Source organism: Poecilia reticulata, chromosome 21, assembly GCF_904066995.2.
Source record: "Poecilia reticulata chromosome 21, P_reticulata-male-v2, whole genome shotgun sequence".
Classification (NCBI taxonomy): Eukaryota; Metazoa; Chordata; class Actinopteri; order Cyprinodontiformes; family Poeciliidae; genus Poecilia; species Poecilia reticulata.
The window spans coordinates 3,043,787-3,062,084 of NC_088850.1; the positions used below are offsets into that span (position 1 = coordinate 3,043,787).

Genomic DNA, 18,298 nt, shown 5'->3' on the forward strand with positions numbered 1-18,298 from the left:
AGGTTTCTATTGGTCCAATAACCCCAAAAGTGCATAAAAAAAGAGATGTCCGTTTAATACACATAAACCTGATTTTATGTACAATCTGTGTATCACCACAGTGCCCCTATGGCAGGTTTGTGTAATAGCAGGACCTCACAAATATTCACACAAGCTGTTATTCTGATTGGTTGTCTGTCGAAAGGTCCTGCTAATTACTACAGTGTCTTAATTCACGTGTTGCTGTTTACACACAAATTGTGTGTAAATTGCCAACTCTTACACTGGGGATGAGTTGGCAAAATGATTACTCTGTGCTATAAGACTGAATATTTTAAGAAGGTTAGTCAGATGCCTAAACCCAACCTTTTGTCCAACCTTGGAATGTATGTGGCACCTAAAAATATACAGAAATTAATATATATTTTGATAAAATATTTTTTATTTAAAATATTATGAATAATAAATGTGTGGAATAAGTGCATGGATTAAAATAAATATAAACCATAAGAGAGACATTTTTTTCACCAAACTATTTTTGCGCTCCACTACTAGCATTTTGCTGATTCTGGTCTGCTTTGCATCCCCAGAACCAGAACCAAGCATTTTGAAGCAGAATTTAACTTCAATGCACCACAAATCTTGAATAAACTTCCAGAAAACTTGCAACACAGCTGAATTCCTTTAAATCAAGGCTAAAAACACACTAATTTACAGTTGTTTCTTAATCTTAATCAATGGTACATGTATCAATATGTTTTATGTATATGATTTTAATTTTGATTTTACTTTGAATTTAGTTTCTTTGTTTTTCTTTTTTAAGGTGAATGTTTTTATGACTTCTTTGATGTAAAGCACTTTGAACTGCCTTGCAGCTGAAATGTGCTATACAAATAAAATTGACTTGACAGCAGTTGTCAAATCTTGCCAAAGATTCTCCACTGAGTTTATGTCTAGACTTTGCCATTCTAACACATAAATATGCTTTAATTTAAACCATGCCATTGTAGATCAGGCTTTATGTTTAGGGTTATTGTCCTGCTGGAAGGTGATCCTCTGCCCCAGCCTCAAGTCTTTTGCAGACTCCAGGTTCAGGAGTGTTCATGTTTTCTTCCAAGATTACCCTGTATTTGGCTCAATCCATCTTACAATAATCAAGAAAAGAAGCACCCTCAGAGAATGGCTCTGCCACCACCATGTTTGTCAGTGGGGAAAGTGTGTTCAGAGTGATGTGCAGTGTTTGTTCTCCACCACAAATAACGCTTTGCATTTTTGCTAAAAAGTTCAATTTGAGTCTAATCATTTTTGCTGTATCCCAATATGGCTTCTGGCAAGCTGCAAATGGAACTTCTTTTAGTTTTCTTTATACAATGGTTTCTCTATTGCCACTCTTCCATAAAACCACATTTTTGCAGTGCATGACTAATAGTTATACTGTGAACAGATATCTCTGCATTTCATCCAGAGCCACCATGAACATCTTGGCTGTATCTCTGATCAGTGTTCTTCTTGTTCAGCCTGTAAGTTTAGGTGGATGGCCTTTTCTTGGTAGGTTCACAGCTGTGTCATGCTCTTTCCATTTCCAGATGATTCATGGAACAGTACTCTGTGAGGTGGCTTAAGCCTGCTTTAAGCTTCTCCACAACTTTATCCCTGATCTGTCTGGTGTGTTCCTTGGACTTCATGATGCTGTTTGTTCCCCAATATTCTCTTTGCCAACTTTTGAGGCAGTCAGAGGAGTTGAATTTGTTCACCATGAGCAGTCATCAGGCAACTTCTGAAGGCAATTGGTTGCATTCAGGGAAAGGGGAAAGGGGGCAGAACACTTTTGCACATCGCACTTTTTAGCTTTTATTTGTAAAAAACGTTTTAAATCATGCAGTTTTGTTTCTACTTGCAACTGTATACCACTTTTTATTTGTCTTTCCCATAAAATTCTGTGAAAATATATTTGCAGTTGTGAAAAAATATGGAAATGTTCCAGGGCTATGGATACTTTTGCAAGGTCCAGACAATCAACAGGTATGCATTGAAAGTTATCATATATCCTGCTGGCATAATAAGACAGAAAATTCAGTCCACTAATATAAGAATACAAAAGTTGCTTATGATGCATGGAAAATTGTGCCGCTCAAGGTTGTAGCACAGTGGAATAGCTCTGTTGTTTCATTGAGATTTTTACTTTTTAAACTTTCATTCCCACCTTTCTAGAGGAAAAATAGCTTTTGTTTGGAAAAAAGTTGCTTCTTGTTTTGGATACCATGTATTTGGACTGATTTCTGTTTTTATTTTTCATACTTTGTTATAAAATATCCTGTTGCTATGGTTATGCATCAAAACAAAATAGCAGAGAGCAAATAATGCTCCAATGAACAAAAAGGCTTAGACTGAAACACAGCACAGAGGCAGTATTCATGGTGGGACATAAGCAGGTCCCTAGCACCAGAGCAATAGCGGCCCAGATTTGTAACACCAAGCAAGATCTTTGGTGAATCGTATGCAAAGAGTCCCCTGAGACAATCTAGCATCTAACACCAGGATGCAAGATGGTAGCATGATAAGAATACATGGAACGCCACAACCAAGTACCCAGAATAGTGTGAAGAAACATCTGAAGGGAATATAACCTTGAACACACCTCGTTAAAATGGGAAATGCCACACAAGGTGGTAGAAAACAAACAAGCTAAGATCTTGTGGACCTTCTATATACAGGAAGACAAAATGGGAAAAGCAAACCAACTGAACATAGTGATCACTGATCAGCAGAGCAAAGCAGTTATGATGTAGCTATCCTGAATGAACAGAATGTACAGAAAAAATACTAGAGAAATCTATATAGGACCCAAGCTTTTTGTAAATTTAATTTCCCTTTTAAGATCAATAAAGTATTTTTTGAATTTGAAAGAATGGATAACTAGTCATGGAGTAATACAGAATTACAAATATAAAAATAAAAAGCATTTATTTAAAAAATATTTAAAGTGCCAAAAATATAATGTGTGTTACTGTTTGCACAAAACTTTAAAGATTGATATTTTGTCGTTATCTCAATCTGCATACATGCAGATTGTCTAGGTAGTCTAAATTGTCTATTGGCAGGTCCATCAGCCAACCTGCCATTAGACAACAGTTTTTGGTTTTATGATATAAAGCGTTTTGAATTCCCCTGCTGCTGAAATGCGCTATACAAATAAACATGATTAATTGATTGAACAGAGGAAGTGACAACCATCTAACTGTTGCCTCTTAATTAATGAAAAATGTATGATAAACTATTTAATTTTGAAATATTGAATGAAATGTAAGTTACAAAATATTACTCAAATAAATTTTTCTTGTTCCTGAAAAAAATCAGACCTTGTGAATTCTCCTTTTATTGTATCCCTCCTCCTCTGTGGTACAATCCGTCAAGTCCAGGTGCAAGCCATTAGTATTAATTAGGCCCGAGCAGCTAAGCGCTGCGTAGGCTTATTGAAAATGTGCTGTTTATTATGATTCTTTTGCCAAATGAATTGGCTTTTTGGGGGCTTTGTCGTATTGAAAATCTCACCAAACTTTGCAGACGCATACAGCCCGTCCCCAGCCTCTGGCGAGCCTGGGCCCGAGAGGCTAGCCTCTCATTCCACTTTGCACTATGATTTGGAGGTGAATATGTTTTTTCATAGTTAACATTTTTAACTGAATAAACATATATAATAATGACCTTTACATATAATAATAAACATTTCCACATATCATCTCCGATATCCACCGGACTCTCAGTTGCGTGATATGTCAGCTGTTTGGGATTCCCCTCCGTTCTTACGTCACCGCACTTTCTGATTGGCTACTTGTCACATTCAACAGGTTGTATTCTCGTTCCTAGTCAGGGAAAACCCCACAGGTTGCGAGAAAAGGACTAAGACAACCCAAATTGGGTATATTCAGGCTTTAGCGGGAACACAAACATGCAGAAGCCTTATCTGAAAGTTAACACCCCCACCCCCAAAAAAATTTCTAAGTCTTGACCGGTCCGCGGTAATAAAAAGGTTGGGGACCACTGCTCTACACTACACACGTGTCGAGATCAAATTCTTATCTTAAGATTACACTTTTTTTGGTTAACAGTGGTTAACTGTGTGTGTGATCATGATCTCATCCATGATGAAATGTCAAGTTTAGAAAAATGTGTTTTATGTGAAGGAGTTTTGTCGCCTCTGAAATGGAGTGGTGTGTGATGTTAAGGTAATTTTTTTGAGAATGGGAATTGGGTTCATCTTTTGAATATGATCCCACAGGAACACTTCTAAAAAAGTGTTCCATGTGTAGCTGTGCTGTATGTTGAAAGTGAGTCATAGTGTGGCACTTACTTTTTAAATATTTATCATGCTACCTCCCTTTGTCAATTCTTATTTTTCTCTGTCTAGTTTACAACCAGTCCTGGCACAAAAAGTGTTATCGTAAATAAAAGAAGGACATCACTGAACTTCAAGTGGTAAGTTTTTAGTAGAAATATTCTTGCTGAAATGCTTTCAATGTTTACAAAATCTGTTTTTAATCAACAGGTCTGTAAAGAACAAAGTTCAAGTAAGGTGACATCATAAAAAGAAGAGTATGTTCCTGATTCCGTAGATGATTCAGACATCTCATGGGATGACAGATGCACTCCACAGAAATATGGACTACTGATAGTCCATATTTCCATGTTTGGACTTCTTAATGCACATAAATTGTATGTTTTTTGTATGTGTATGCCGTGGTCCTGATAAATAAAATTGGCTCTGACAATTACTGTTGGTGCCATGTAACGGAGCCAAGCACCTCATTATTGTTTGTCCTTTTAATACAACATTGGGTCAGGTTCTTGTATTTTGAGTTCTGATGTGTGTATCTAAATTTTTAAGTGAGATCTATGTTGTGTAGCTCAACAAGACTTTTGACAACTTACTACGTCTTTCTAGCATAAGTGGAAAGGGGTGTCCGTTTAGTGTTGCAAAAAACTGGTTTGAAAAATTGTCCCGCTAATACACCCAAACCCGTGTGTGTGTGTGTGTGTGTGTGTGTGTGTGTGTGTGTGTGTGTGTGTGTGTGTGTGTGTGTGTGTGTGTGTGTGTGTGTGTGTGTGTGTGTGTGTGTACACTAGAGGGGGTCAGCCTTTAGGTTGAAGTTTGCTCTCAGCCCATTTGTAGCCCAGATCTGTCTTTTGTGTGGGACCACCATAGGCAGGTCTCCAGGAGCCAATCAGACGCCTCAGAAGCCATTACCTCACTCTGGTGGCGGCCGTGCCAACTTGGAGCAGGAGCCACCAAACAAAATGCTAATTTAAGGAAAAAAAGGAAAGAAGAAAATGATTGTGACAGAAATACACAAGTTGAGCCTGTCAATATTTCATTTATGTCTCATATCTAAAAATCTAGGTCTGATATTTATATTCCATTTTGACTAACAATACTGTACCAATACTTGCCATATTATTGTGGAATTTGACATCTAGTAAATTTGCTTAATGGAAACACCAGTTTTGAAAAAACTCTTGCTTTTTGCTAAAACATGTTGAGGTAGTTTTGTGGCCGTATCGTAACTGCAATGAAAAAACTTGAATGATCAACAATCGGATGTTGCTAATAACACAAACTATGATGAAGACAACAGGAAGTAGTTGGAGGATGATGGTGTTTTTAATGACTTATCGCATAAAATTCACGTGTGATTTTAATTGTTTCTTATCTAATAGAAACACCACAATTATGAAATTGTTTTTTTTTGTCATTATCTGAATAGAATATTGACAAATTTTGGTGCACGTTCATAATGAAAACACAGCCAATGTCTAATGTTTTATGCATTGTTGTTATTGCATTAATTCTTTCCCAACAGTCATTAGGATGTATTCTAATCCTGACCTCCTTCCATGATCATTTTTACACGTTATCCACTGTTTATGGACTCAGACTTGATAGCATCATTACAGTTAATCAGCCGTTCATCTTACTCTTAGTGCTCTTAGGAATATTGCAGCACCACTGAACAAATACACTGAAATCTCTGTTTCAGCCTGCTGCAATCTGGCTGAACAATATTGTTTGGTTTTTAGTCATTTTTTATTTTCTACAGCTTTTAAGGTTGCTTTTAATCTATTTTCTAACATGTAAAGGCTTTTATTTATTCATTCATTCCTTTACATTTAAGTTAATTTACTTTTTTACTGACTTCCTTCCCTTCTTACTTGTATATCTATTTACCATTTGTCTTGTTTGATTTATGAGGTGATTATTTACTCTTAATTTAGTCTCTTGTTGGAGCCCATTTTGCTGGGCAGACGACACTAGAGCCATATATCACCACAGACAAAACCCATTTCAAGATTAGAGAGAAATAGACAGGAATACAGACAGCAACACTTCAGTCTGAATAAAAATGTGTGTTTTTAAATTCTGATAGCATCCTACAAAATATTTTCCAGAATGGTTTTTTGCTTCATCTTTTGGGAGGAGATAGTTGAATTAAAGACAAACGGAAAACCCTGAATTTTAAAAGTTTTGCTTTCACAGACTGAAAGGAATTCTGGTTAAAAACATCAACAGAAACATCTGAAGTCCTCAGAATGCAGCATCATTTTCTGGAGCGAAACCACCTACTGCCATCCCAACGACACGGTCACGTCTTTCATTGTCTCTAATTAAAATTTCACCCAGCAACACCAGTTGTTCATTTCCCACTGGAGTAAATCTTTTGAGTGGAAACACAAAGCTGTGATTGTTCCTGCATGGATGAACTTATGAATGGGCACAAAAGATGGTGGCCAATCAGAAAAAAGTGTGTCATTTCACTACAGTGGTGAGTAACTGAATGAGATGAAAACATGTAAATGTTTCCAAACAATCAAACCTGCCATGATTATTAAGCTTTATTTTTCATAATTATATGTTTTTCATGTTGCTGTAAAGTAAGTGGTTATGTGAACCGATATTTAAAAATTAGGAAAATGAACAAATATGGTTGTTTCTGCAACTCATAAAGCAAAAACAAAAGTTTTGTCTGCAAAAAATAAAACCGACGAACAAATGAAATAGCCAAAATGCCAACCTGGAGCAGTTCAGGACTCTTAGGAAGGGAAAATGTTTTAAGTGAAATTATCCACCAGTGGAACTAGTACTTTTTATGAATATTAAGGGATTATTGACTTAAAATAAACTCATTTTCATTGCTGAAAAGTCAGTTGTGATATAGTTTTGTCAAATTTCAAGTGCATTAATATATTTGTACTAGAAACTAGATGAAAATACTTAAGATTTAGTGTTTTTGCAGTGTGTAGCCAGGACAAGATTCTGATTTATTGTCATGTGTTTGAGTTTTGTTAACCTTATTGTGTTTTAATGTGGTTTCCTTATCACTCAGTTGGCATTAAGTCTTGGAAGAAAAGCTTTTTTTTTCTACCTCTCCTCACCCCATCTTGTTCCTCCTTCTTTCCAGGAACCGTCCAGCCTCCTGCAGCCCCTGACCCCCCCCCCCCCGTCTGCTCTGTTTGCAGGGGTCAGTGAGTTTCCCCTCAGAGAGGTTAGTTAGTGTTGGAGCAGAGGGTGTGGCATGTAGGCCTGCGTCTTTGATCGCTACACGGTTTACAATCCATGTTCTTCCACCTGATGAGCTCCGGGCTGACCTCGGGGAGCAACACACCCCATGTGGAGAAACATCTCCACAGAGAAATTACCCAATTTTCCCCAATTTTGTTCTTCTCTTTGATTTTTTTGGGGGAACATTTTTTTTAGCAATCTGTTGAAATCTTATATTTCATCTCATCCAGCAGCTTATCATCACAAATCTGTTCCACTTTCAGTTTGTAAATGTGATAAAAACAGAGAAAAAGACTTGAATGCTGCAGGTAGTAGAAAGACTGATCACAGTTTACAAAAAATATATAATTAGGCAAACAAAAAAAAAACACAATGATATTAAAACCCAATTTTATAGCCCAGCACCTGTGAATTTAATCAGTTATATAATATTGATCCTATTAACCCTCCTGGTTTTAATATTCTTTAAAACCAGGAGCTGCTTCAGTTTGATGATAAAAATGAGTTTTTCACATGATTTAATCGTAACAATGCTGCCCCCTGCTGTTCATCCAGTTGTATGGTCCGCAGATTAAAGCTCTAACTTCATGAATTTAAAGTCACATAAGTATTATGAGCTTAAAGGGAAATCTTATAGCTTTTATTTCAGGATAGTATTATTCAAATTATTGGACTAATTTGGGATTTATAACTCTATAAAATGTTGAATTAGATTTTAAAGCTCAGTTTAGATCAGATTCATGAGTTGAGTTATAAACGGATAGGATTGGAAATGTCCTTTATTAATTCAACATTAAAAAAGGTAGATAAAAAGCCTTTTTGGGTGGAGTGGTTTAACACTGGACTGCATAAATTCCCAATAAAAATCTGAACCATCATCATTTTCAACATTTTTAAATGCTGAATTTTTTTAACCTATGAAAATTGCAAACATGTACAAATAATGACACTGATTTTTTTATTTATTGAAAAAGTAAGTACAAATATACAACATTCAAGTTTCAGATGCATTTTTTATTCAAATTCTGATGGCACATATTTACTTCCATAGTCTTGCCACAGAGTTACAAAGAAAAATAAGAAAACTTTAGATTCATAAATCTAAATTCATGTTATTTATTCACAGAAGACAGAACTATAACATTTAATAACACATTTAATCGGTTTATTTGCCACATTACCTTCATAAAAAGAAAGACGTGGCAGACAGAAAAGTCGAGTAAAGACGAGCTGACCAGCAGGTGGCAGTGTAGGATTATAGTTCTTATTTCTGTGTTCTGGTTCAGAGAATGAAAAAGCAAATAAAATTTAAACATCCTCACCTTTTCAATCAAACTTTTTTCTTCTACTAAACTTTCTATTAACTTACACATGTTGGAAGCAGAACTCTGAGGATCCAGATTCTTCAGCAGGGATTTTAGTGGCTTATCCGCCGTCCAGAAAACATCCAGAACTGGTTCACTTATAAATGTCAAATCAACAGTTTCCCCCGTTTTGCTAGAGGCGACAACAAAACATTCAGCATTAAATTTTCTTTTGGTCTTAATTTTGTCTGAGAAACTCAATTTTGAGTTTTTATCAACTGTAAACCATCCATCCATTTTCTATACACCCTTGTAACCCTTACACACCTAGGGACAATTTGGAGAGACCAATTAACCTGACAGTCATGTTTTTGGACTGTGGGAGGAAACCGGAGTACCTGGAGAAAACCCACCATGCACAGGGAGAACATGCAAACTCCATGCAGAAAGACCGGGGCCGGGAATCGAACCCAGAACCTTCTTGCTGCAAGGCAACAGCTCTACCAACTGCACCACTGTACAGCCCTAACTGTAAACCATAATCATCAAATTAAATAAAAAAACCCTCTTTAATTATAAATGTTAATTGTTATAGTTTAAATCTCCTCTGTATTATAAATGAACAGGACTTCACCGAAACATTTTTCTGACATTATGTATGAAATATGATTTGAAACAGTTTGTGTTGATTTATCTCCTCCTGCAGTTTAAACATATGTAGGAGTTTATTTTTCATTTCTAATCAGACTTCAGAAGAAATATTGAGCATGCATTATAGATTTTCTTTTCTTCCCTGTATTGGTTCTGTATTAAATGGGTGATTTACTCTCCACCTCCTGCAGGTAATAGATGGGCTAGTCTGCCACGACCTTGAATAGAAATAAGATGGAAAATTAATGGATGAATATGAAACTGAACTGCTATTGACAGATCGAATAAAAATATTCTATCTTTTTATATGCAGAGTCAGCAGATCCTCATTGACTTTGAGTTTCGCTTTTGAAATGGCCGTCACTCTTATGTGTTTCTGTGACTTGCCTGGAAAAAGTGCTGTGCTGCTGCAGAGCTTCACTGCATGTTTGAGTCAGTGCTGCTGTGAGTGGGAGGTCATTTCATTTGGATTTCACTCATACAAATTTACTAAGAATTAATTTCTCATTTAACAGCTGGAAAACATTTCCACTGCTAACGGAGTCTAGATATTGGACACATTTCTTCCCTCACGCTGAGTTCAGCAGAGAACAGACACATTCAGGGGTCAAGGAACAAAAATCTGAGAATAAACTGGTTTAAATTCAGTTCATAAAAATGGTCAGCAAAGTCAAGTCTGCAAAATTCATCCATTTGCACTTCCTATTTGGGATCGGTTTTCCAAAACAGAGATTTTCTGTTGAGATCATCTTCTCTGGATAAACTCAGTCACATCAAAGCCAAACTTCAAACAGGATCTGTGTGATGGTACTGATCCGACTATGTTCTGAATCCAAAGGTTTGACAGTCTGTCCTCAGACCCCAAACAGCTTCACCTGTTAACTTTAACTCAATTTTCCAAAAAGGTGAAACAAGTCAGGCTTTGCAGGAAGTCATGTTCATATCTTTGTATTTGCAGATTGATGTTTTTTCCATTGACCGTGGATTCCCTTTGTGTTTTCTCAGTGTGTTCTGTGGCAAACTCTCTGAATAAACCCAGAGATAATAAAAGTTTTTCACTGAGGCGTTAGATTCACAAATATGCAAGAGGATCCACAAACCTAAGAGACACAAGTGACTGCTGGAAACAGGTTGAACCGGATTTAAATGGATAATTAACAGGAGAATGTAAGGAGTGTGTGGAAATCAGGAGTGATTCCTGGATAGGTAACAGGTGTGTTGATGAAAGTATATGGAAAACAGCTGGGAGAGGAGAGAAAAAATGACAAATTATAAAAAATAAATAAGTGCAGCTTCAAGAAGAGGAAGAAAGGAAATGGATTGGGAAGAATCAATCATTTGGTTTAAATGAAACATTTATAAAGTATATAAAGGACAAATTCGATTGTGTGTTTTTTAGTTTTACTAAATAAGAGCATTTGAAGGTAGAGTTTGTTGATTATACACTAAGATAAGCTACCACTAAACTTTATAGAAGAAGTAGAACTTAAATCAAAACAATAAACACAAATGAAAAAGCAACCTTACATATCATGAAAGTATAAATCAGGAAAAAACACTTTTCAACTTTGACCTCAGCTTGAAAGAGTTTCATATGTTTGATTTTTGAAAGACTCTTCATCTGCATTTTCTTCTCTATTTCTCTTTATCGGTACATTTCTTGCCCTGTTGGTCAAGTAATGTTTCAAAGTTGCTCATATTCGTGTTTTAAACCAGTTGAACAAACATCAGAGCACAAACGTTCAGGCTTTTACACACTTACTGACATCAAAGCATCAGAGGGAAAATCTTCCACCAGCTGTACGTTTGAAGTTCATACTTATGGAAAAAAACCTCAGGAATACATTAATCAAACATCTACTGGTTCATATCTGTTGTGATCATTTAAAATTGTGTCATACATAATGTATTTTTAGCTGTGGGCTCTATGTGCTGCGATCACAGCTAATCTTAAGGGGAAGAAATAAACGGCTCTGTGTTTAGATCAACACAGCAGCAGAGCTCCATTTAGACTTTATTTGCTCCAGATTTGTCTGGACTGCTGATTTAACGGGCAGCAGTGAAGCTAACTGAGCCGAACGCTGCACCATTTGCACTGACACAGAAAGCCATGATGGGAGATAATCAGGCGGATACAAAAGAAATTAATTCAGTGTTTTAAAGTCCAGCTGTCTGGTGGCTGCTGAGCAGGTGTCAGCTCCTCCCCCTTCCTCCTCCTCCTCCTCTTCCTCACTCTGCCTTTCAGTCACACACTCCAGCCCATCCTGCTTTCTGTTGTGGCTGCACATCTTCATATTCACTACAAATGTTTCACTTTATATATTTCACAACAGAGCAAACATGGGTTGAAAATGACCCTGAATCTGTACATTTCAGGCTACAAAAAGTGACTCTTCCTCCCACATCCTGTGGTTCATATTTGTTTTTTTTACTTTCTCTCCGTTCAAGCCAGACTTTACTGACGCATAAAAGTGAAACCATTCAGGGACTCCTTCATCAATTTAAACCCAAAATCATTTTTGGTAAAAAAAACCCCAAAAGCTTTAAAATTCCCCTGAAAGACTCAACTTCATAAGTTTTGATTTTGCTTCTGAAAAATGATCAACACGTCTTCCACACACGCTTCACACTAATGGATTCAGTAAACAGCTCATTTCCTTTCCTTTCTTTCTAAGAGATAAAAGCAAAGAGTTTTACCAAACAAAGCCGTCCAAGCTGCATAATAACAAAATGAAGTTCATCATGTTTTACAGACAGATCAAATTTGCATATATATTTTTATCCTAAATTATGATAACTAAAAATTCAGTGTTCATATTTTTGAATTTTCTTATGACTTTCAAAAATATTCACTTTTCCACACTTCTCCTTATGTTGCAACCTGAAGCTTTCAGTGCAGTGAATATTATATAAGGCTGTAGTTAGCAGTACTTAGCAGATAATGCATTCATGTATTTTAAAAGATGAAGCAGAAGAATATAAAGACTGAAACATAAAGAAAGGTGAGAAAGGGCCACAAATTTGACCTAAAGTTGATTAGTTTTAGCTTTATTTTATTATCTAAATTATGATTATTTTTTTTATTATTCATTCTCCATCCTCTATTTAGCTAAGCTGCCTCAAACCTCGTCCTCTCTTTCTCCTTGCATCCCGTTTTGGCATCTCTCTCTCTCTCTCTCTCTCTCTCTCTCTCTCTCTCTCTCTCTCTCTCTCTCTCTCTCTCTCGAGTGCGCATGTGTGAGCGTCTGCTGCATGTGTGGAGTGAAAGGAGAACGAGTGTGAGGTGTTCTAAAGGTTTGATCTTCACCTTCTACAGTGGTGATTCACTTGTTTCACACTTTTAACACGATCTGTCTTCACTGGTGTCACAATAGTGTCTTTTTTTCGGCCGCGCCAAGCTTTTAGCTCGGTGCGATGGCCGGGAAAAGTTACGGCGCTGCAGGCTTTAGGAGCCTTTCACGTCGGCATGGTATTAAAATACCAGTTGGCGTGGATTTTTCGGTTGAGGAGTGTGGTTTAGCTGTTGGGGAAGTTGTTGGGTGTGAAAGTGTGAAGGCAGCGTCCAGGATGAATAATGCAGTGGTTATTTTTTTGGACTCGATCGATAAGGTGAACAGCGTAGTCGAGAGGGGAATTGTTTTGAGAAATACGCAAACTACTGTTTTCCCTTTAATGAACCCTGCTAAGAAGATCATCCTGTCTAATTTGCCACCTTTCATCAGTGATGAAGTGTTGTTGAAAGAATTGTCACGTCACGGTCAGATCGTGTCGGCAATGAAAATGCTCCCGTCGGGATGCAAATCAGCAAAGCTGAAACACGTTGTTTCATTTAGAAGACAAGTGTTTATGATTCTAAAAAATGATATTGAGGAACTGAGCATAGTGATGAAATTTAAAGTTGACGGCTTTGATTACACTATCTTTGCAACAACTGAAACAATGAAGTGTTTTGGGTGTAACCAGGAGGGACATTCGGTTCGTAATTGCCCTGAAAAGGTTCAAAAAGGGACTGTTCCGGTTAATGAAAATCCAGAGCCAGGGACATCAGCAGACATTATGAATGGAGCAACAGTGGGCACAGCTGGGGAGGGAACTTCTGCGGCTGCCGCTGGGGAAGGAGAACCGGTGGCTGATGCTGGGGAAGGAGCTCAAGAATCTAACCCTGGGGAGGAAGTTTCAACAAGAGACCAAAAACAGTCGAATGTTTCAGAACGTGACATTGAAGATGTCATTACTTCCCCTGAAGAGAGTATAGGGAGTCAAATGACTACACAAGAAGGACTGCAGGAAGAAATGGATGTTGATGACTTAGTTCATAGTGGAGGGAATTTGATCAGGGACGAGGAAAGTGTTTTTAAAATACCAAACACTAAAAGAAAATCTAGACAAGCTAAAGGGGTAAAACCTAAGAAAACTCAGTTGAAAGAAAAGAGTGGGAAAGAAAGTGATTCGGAGGTTTTATCTGATTCTGATAGCAATAGAGAATCTGATTCCTCTATTCCTGATGGCCAGAGTACTAATGGATACAGTCTAGAGCAGATTAGAAGGTTTTTGGAAGTGACAAAAGGAAAATGGGATGTTGTTATAGAGGATTTTTTTCCAAACAAAAAACTGTTTGTTGACTCAGCTAAATGGTTAATGAGACAAAGGACTTCTGATGGGTTAATAGACACTGAAGTTTATAGACTTCGAAAACTGGTGCAAAAAGTTAGAGCTCAAATGTAGGGAGTTTCATGAAAGTTAGTATTTCTTTTTTCTTCCTTTGGATCCTTTTTTGTGTTATGAGTAGATTTAAAATCTCATCTTTAAACCTTAATGGTGCAAGGGATGTGAGAAAAAGAGCTGTGTATTTTGAACTTTTAAAATCTAAATGCATTGATATAGCTTTTGCTCAAGAAACTCATAGTGATGTAGAAAATGAGGTTGATTGGAAGAAAGAATGGGATGGAAATCTTGTTTTGAGTCATAAAACTTCACTAAGTGCTGGAGTAGCTATTCTTTTCTCAAGAAACTTTCTTCCATTTTCTATTGAAACTGAAGATGTTGTAACTGGAAGATTGTTAAAAGTTACTGTTAAGTATGAAAAGATAACATTTATTTTACTGAATGTATATGCTCCCGCAACTCCAAGTGAACGTTGTGTTTTTTTAGAAAAGTTGGCAGATACACTATTAAAATGTGTGTCAACAGATTATCTAATTTTGGGAGGTGATTTTAATTGTACAATAGATGACATAGATAGGAATCATTTGGAGCCACATATGCAGTCAAGGAAGAAATTGAAACGCATTATTGAAACATATGATTTAGCTGACGTGTGGCGATCTAAAAATGGAAAGATAAGGCAGTATTCCTGGGCTCACTGTAAAGAGAACTATATTACTTTGGCAAGATTAGACAGGTTCTATTGTTTTGGGCACCAATTGCAAATATTTAAATCATGTGTTTTATGTCCAGTGGGTTTTTCTGATCATTCTATGATTATAGGGAATGTGTTTATTAATAACTTAAAACCTAAAAGTGCATATTGGCATTTCAATACTGTTTTGTTAAATGATGGTTGTTTTAAAAAAGGTTTTTTATTTTTTTGGAAGCAGTGGAGACTTATGAAATGTCAATTTACGTCTGTACAGCAGTGGTGGGATATTGGTAAAATTAAAATTCAGCAGTTTTGTAATCAATACACTTTCAATGTTACAAGAGAATTGGTAAAATCTATTGAGGAATTAGAGACTGAAATTGTGGATCTTCAGGGTTTTTGTGAGTCCACAGAAAATCGAGGCCATTTTCAGGCTCTCAAAAGGAAAAAATCTGTTTTGTCTGATCTGCTTGGGCTCAGAGCGCAGGGAGCTCTGGTACGTTCACGTTTTAAAAGTATCTCTGAAATGGATGCTCCCTCTAAATTTTTCTTCAGTTTGGAGAAGAAAAATGGACAAAATCGTCTCATTCATTGCATTCGCTCTGAAGATGGAAAAGAATTAACAGAGCCCACCGAACTGCGGAAAAGAGCTGTGGACTTTTTTCAACATTATATGCCAGTGAGCTTACAGAAGATTCTGAGATGACAAAAGAGTTTCTCAATGATTTGCCAAAGGTGTCAGACCAAGACAATGTCATCTTGGAGCATGCTCTGACGTTGGAAGAACTGCAGGAGGCGCTGCAGAGCATGGAGAATGGAAAAGCTCCAGGAATAGACGGTTTGCCTGTAGAGTTTTATAAATGGTGTTGGCCTGTGCTGGCTGAAGATCTGTTGGAAGTCCTCAATAACAGTGTGGCAAGGGGAATGTTACCCCTTAGCTGTCGCAGAGCTGTGCTCACTCTTCTCCCTAAGAAGGGTGATCTGTATGAAATAAGGAACTGGAGACCTATCAGTCTATTGTGTACTGATTACAAGATCTTCTCAAAAGTGTTGGCGTCCAGACTAAGAAAAGTGATCGATAAAGTTATACATGTCGATCAGTCCTACTGCATCCCTGGCAGATCAATTAGAGATAATATAACATTAATTCGAGACTATTTGGACGTCTCTAATTTATTGGGTTTAAACCTTGGTCTGATTTCTATTGACCAAGAAAAGGCATTTGATCGAGTGGAGCACCAATATTTATGGAATAGTTTGAGAGCTTTTGGTTTCTCCCTTAGTTTCATTGCCATGATTAAAACCCTCTATTGTGACATTGAAAGTGTACTGAAAGTCAATGGTGGTTTAAGTGCACCTTTTAACGTAAAGCGAGGTATTCGCCAAGGTTGTGCAATGTCAGGAATGTTGTATTCGTTGAGTATTGAACCTTTGTTGTGTCAAATCAGGAAAAGGTTGCAGGGGGTAAAGATAAATGAAGTTTCTCTACCTTTTCAACTTTCTGCATATGCAGACGATATTATTGTGGTAATCATAGAAGAGTCAGATGTTTTTACTTTAACTAAAATTATTGAGTGTTTTGCCAACATTTCTTCATCCAAAGTTAATTGGAGCAAAAGCAAAGCTTTGTTAGTTGGTAAGTGGACAACACAAGAACCTAAATTACCTGGCGAATTAAGGTGGCTGAAAAATGGTTTTAAATATTTGGGTGTTTACCTGGGGAATCAAATAGAGGTAATGAAAAATTGGGAAGGCTTTATTGAACTGATGGAAGGTAGGTTAAAGAAATGGCACTGGCTTTTGCCACGATTGTCTTACAGGGGCCGTACACTAATTATTAATAATCTGGCTGCTTCGACTTTGTGGCATCGTTTATCTGTTTTGGAACCTCCACCAGGTTTTTTGATAAAACTACAGACTATCATTTTAAATTTCTTTTGGGACAGACTACATTGGGTCCCTCAGAGTGTTTTGTTTTTACCAAAGGAAGAAGGAGGGCAAGGTTTGATTCATTTAGAAAGTAGGAAGGCAGCCTTCAGACTACAGTTTGTACAGAGTTTTTTGTATGGTGAACAAAATGTTTTGTGGAAACAAGTTACAGAATGGATTTTTTCAAAAGTTGGTAATTTAGGTTTTGGTAAAACTTTGTTTATTGTTGATTTTTCAAAATATAGTTTAAAGTGCTTATCATCTTTTTATGTCAGTGTGCTAAAATCTTGGACCCTCATGGAAATGAAGAGAGTTGGAGCATCCACATCTTTAAACTGGTTATTATTGGAACCTGTCCTCAAGGGATCTCGTTTGGGTTCAGCTTGGGACAACATGGCCATGATCTCTGAACTGTTGATGAGAAAAGGGGTGGTCACATTGAAACATCTGCTCGAACTTGTTGGAACTGAAATGGATGATGTTGTTTCGTTGGCTCGAAGATTGGAGATGCACTCTGTAAGAACTGTAGGAATGATGCTGACAATGTTTAGGCGAATGTTGTCAGAAGAAGACAAAAGACTCATAAAGGGATGGTTCGATGGACGTCTAACACCGGACGAAGAAGATCCTTTCTTTAAGCTGTGTTTTAAAGCACAACTGAAAGACTTGGAATGTCCTGGACATTTTTTAGAGAAAGAAAAAAATGAATGGAAACTCTTTGATTCTGTGAGTGGAAAGGTAATATATATGAAATGTGTTAAAGCTTTGAACAAAGTAAAGCTAAAAGATAAAAAGATACTCCTTGGAGGGATTTTTTTAAAGTTGGTCTTGAGGTGAAACCTGCATGGGGGTTACTTTATAAACCACCATTGACTAAAAATGTTGGTGACTTACAATGGAGAATCTTGCATGGTGTCATTGCAGTTAATGCTTTTGTTTCCATTATTAATCCTGGTGTTTCAGACAAATGTCCCTTTTGTTTATTAAGAGAAACAATCTTTCATTGTTTTGTACAGTGTTTCAGAATAATGGATTTATTTACTTTACTAAGAGATATTTGGAAATTACTTGGAGAAAATTTTACAGAACAGTCCTTTATTTTTGGTTTTCTATATGGCAAAGGAAAGAAGAAAATTGGACGATTGTTAAATTTTTTTCTTGGTCAAGCAAAGCTTGCAATTTATTTGAGTAGAAAATTCAAAGTCAATAATGGACAGAATACTGATTGTGTAAAGCTCTTTAAGGGTATGGTTAGAGCAAGAGTTATGTTAGAATTCAAATATTATCTAAAAATGGACGAACTAAATATTTTTCAGAATATTTGGGACTATGAAGGTGTTTTATTCAATATATATAATTCTGAACTTTCATTTATGGATGTGTTGATCTAAAATTGTATTGAATATTTTCTGGATCACTACTGTGTGAATAAATGAGGTTTTAAAAAATCAAATCTCTCTCTCTCTCTCTCTCTCTCTCTCTCTCTCTTTCGTCTTTTCATCTCTCACTCCTCCCCCTCCT

The 18,298-nt window shown here is 36.7% G+C and overlaps 1 long non-coding RNA gene across 1 annotated transcript; it reads left to right on the top strand.

Annotated features, from left to right (window-relative positions):
- The first annotated feature begins 2,088 nt into the window (after positions 1-2,088).
- LOC145549798 (uncharacterized) lies at positions 2,089-4,772 on the top strand. The gene is made up of 2 exons (XR_014085650.1): positions 2,089-4,455; positions 4,526-4,772. It is a non-coding gene; the product is annotated as an uncharacterized LOC145549798 (long non-coding RNA).
- The last annotated feature ends 13,526 nt before the right edge of the window (positions 4,773-18,298 follow it).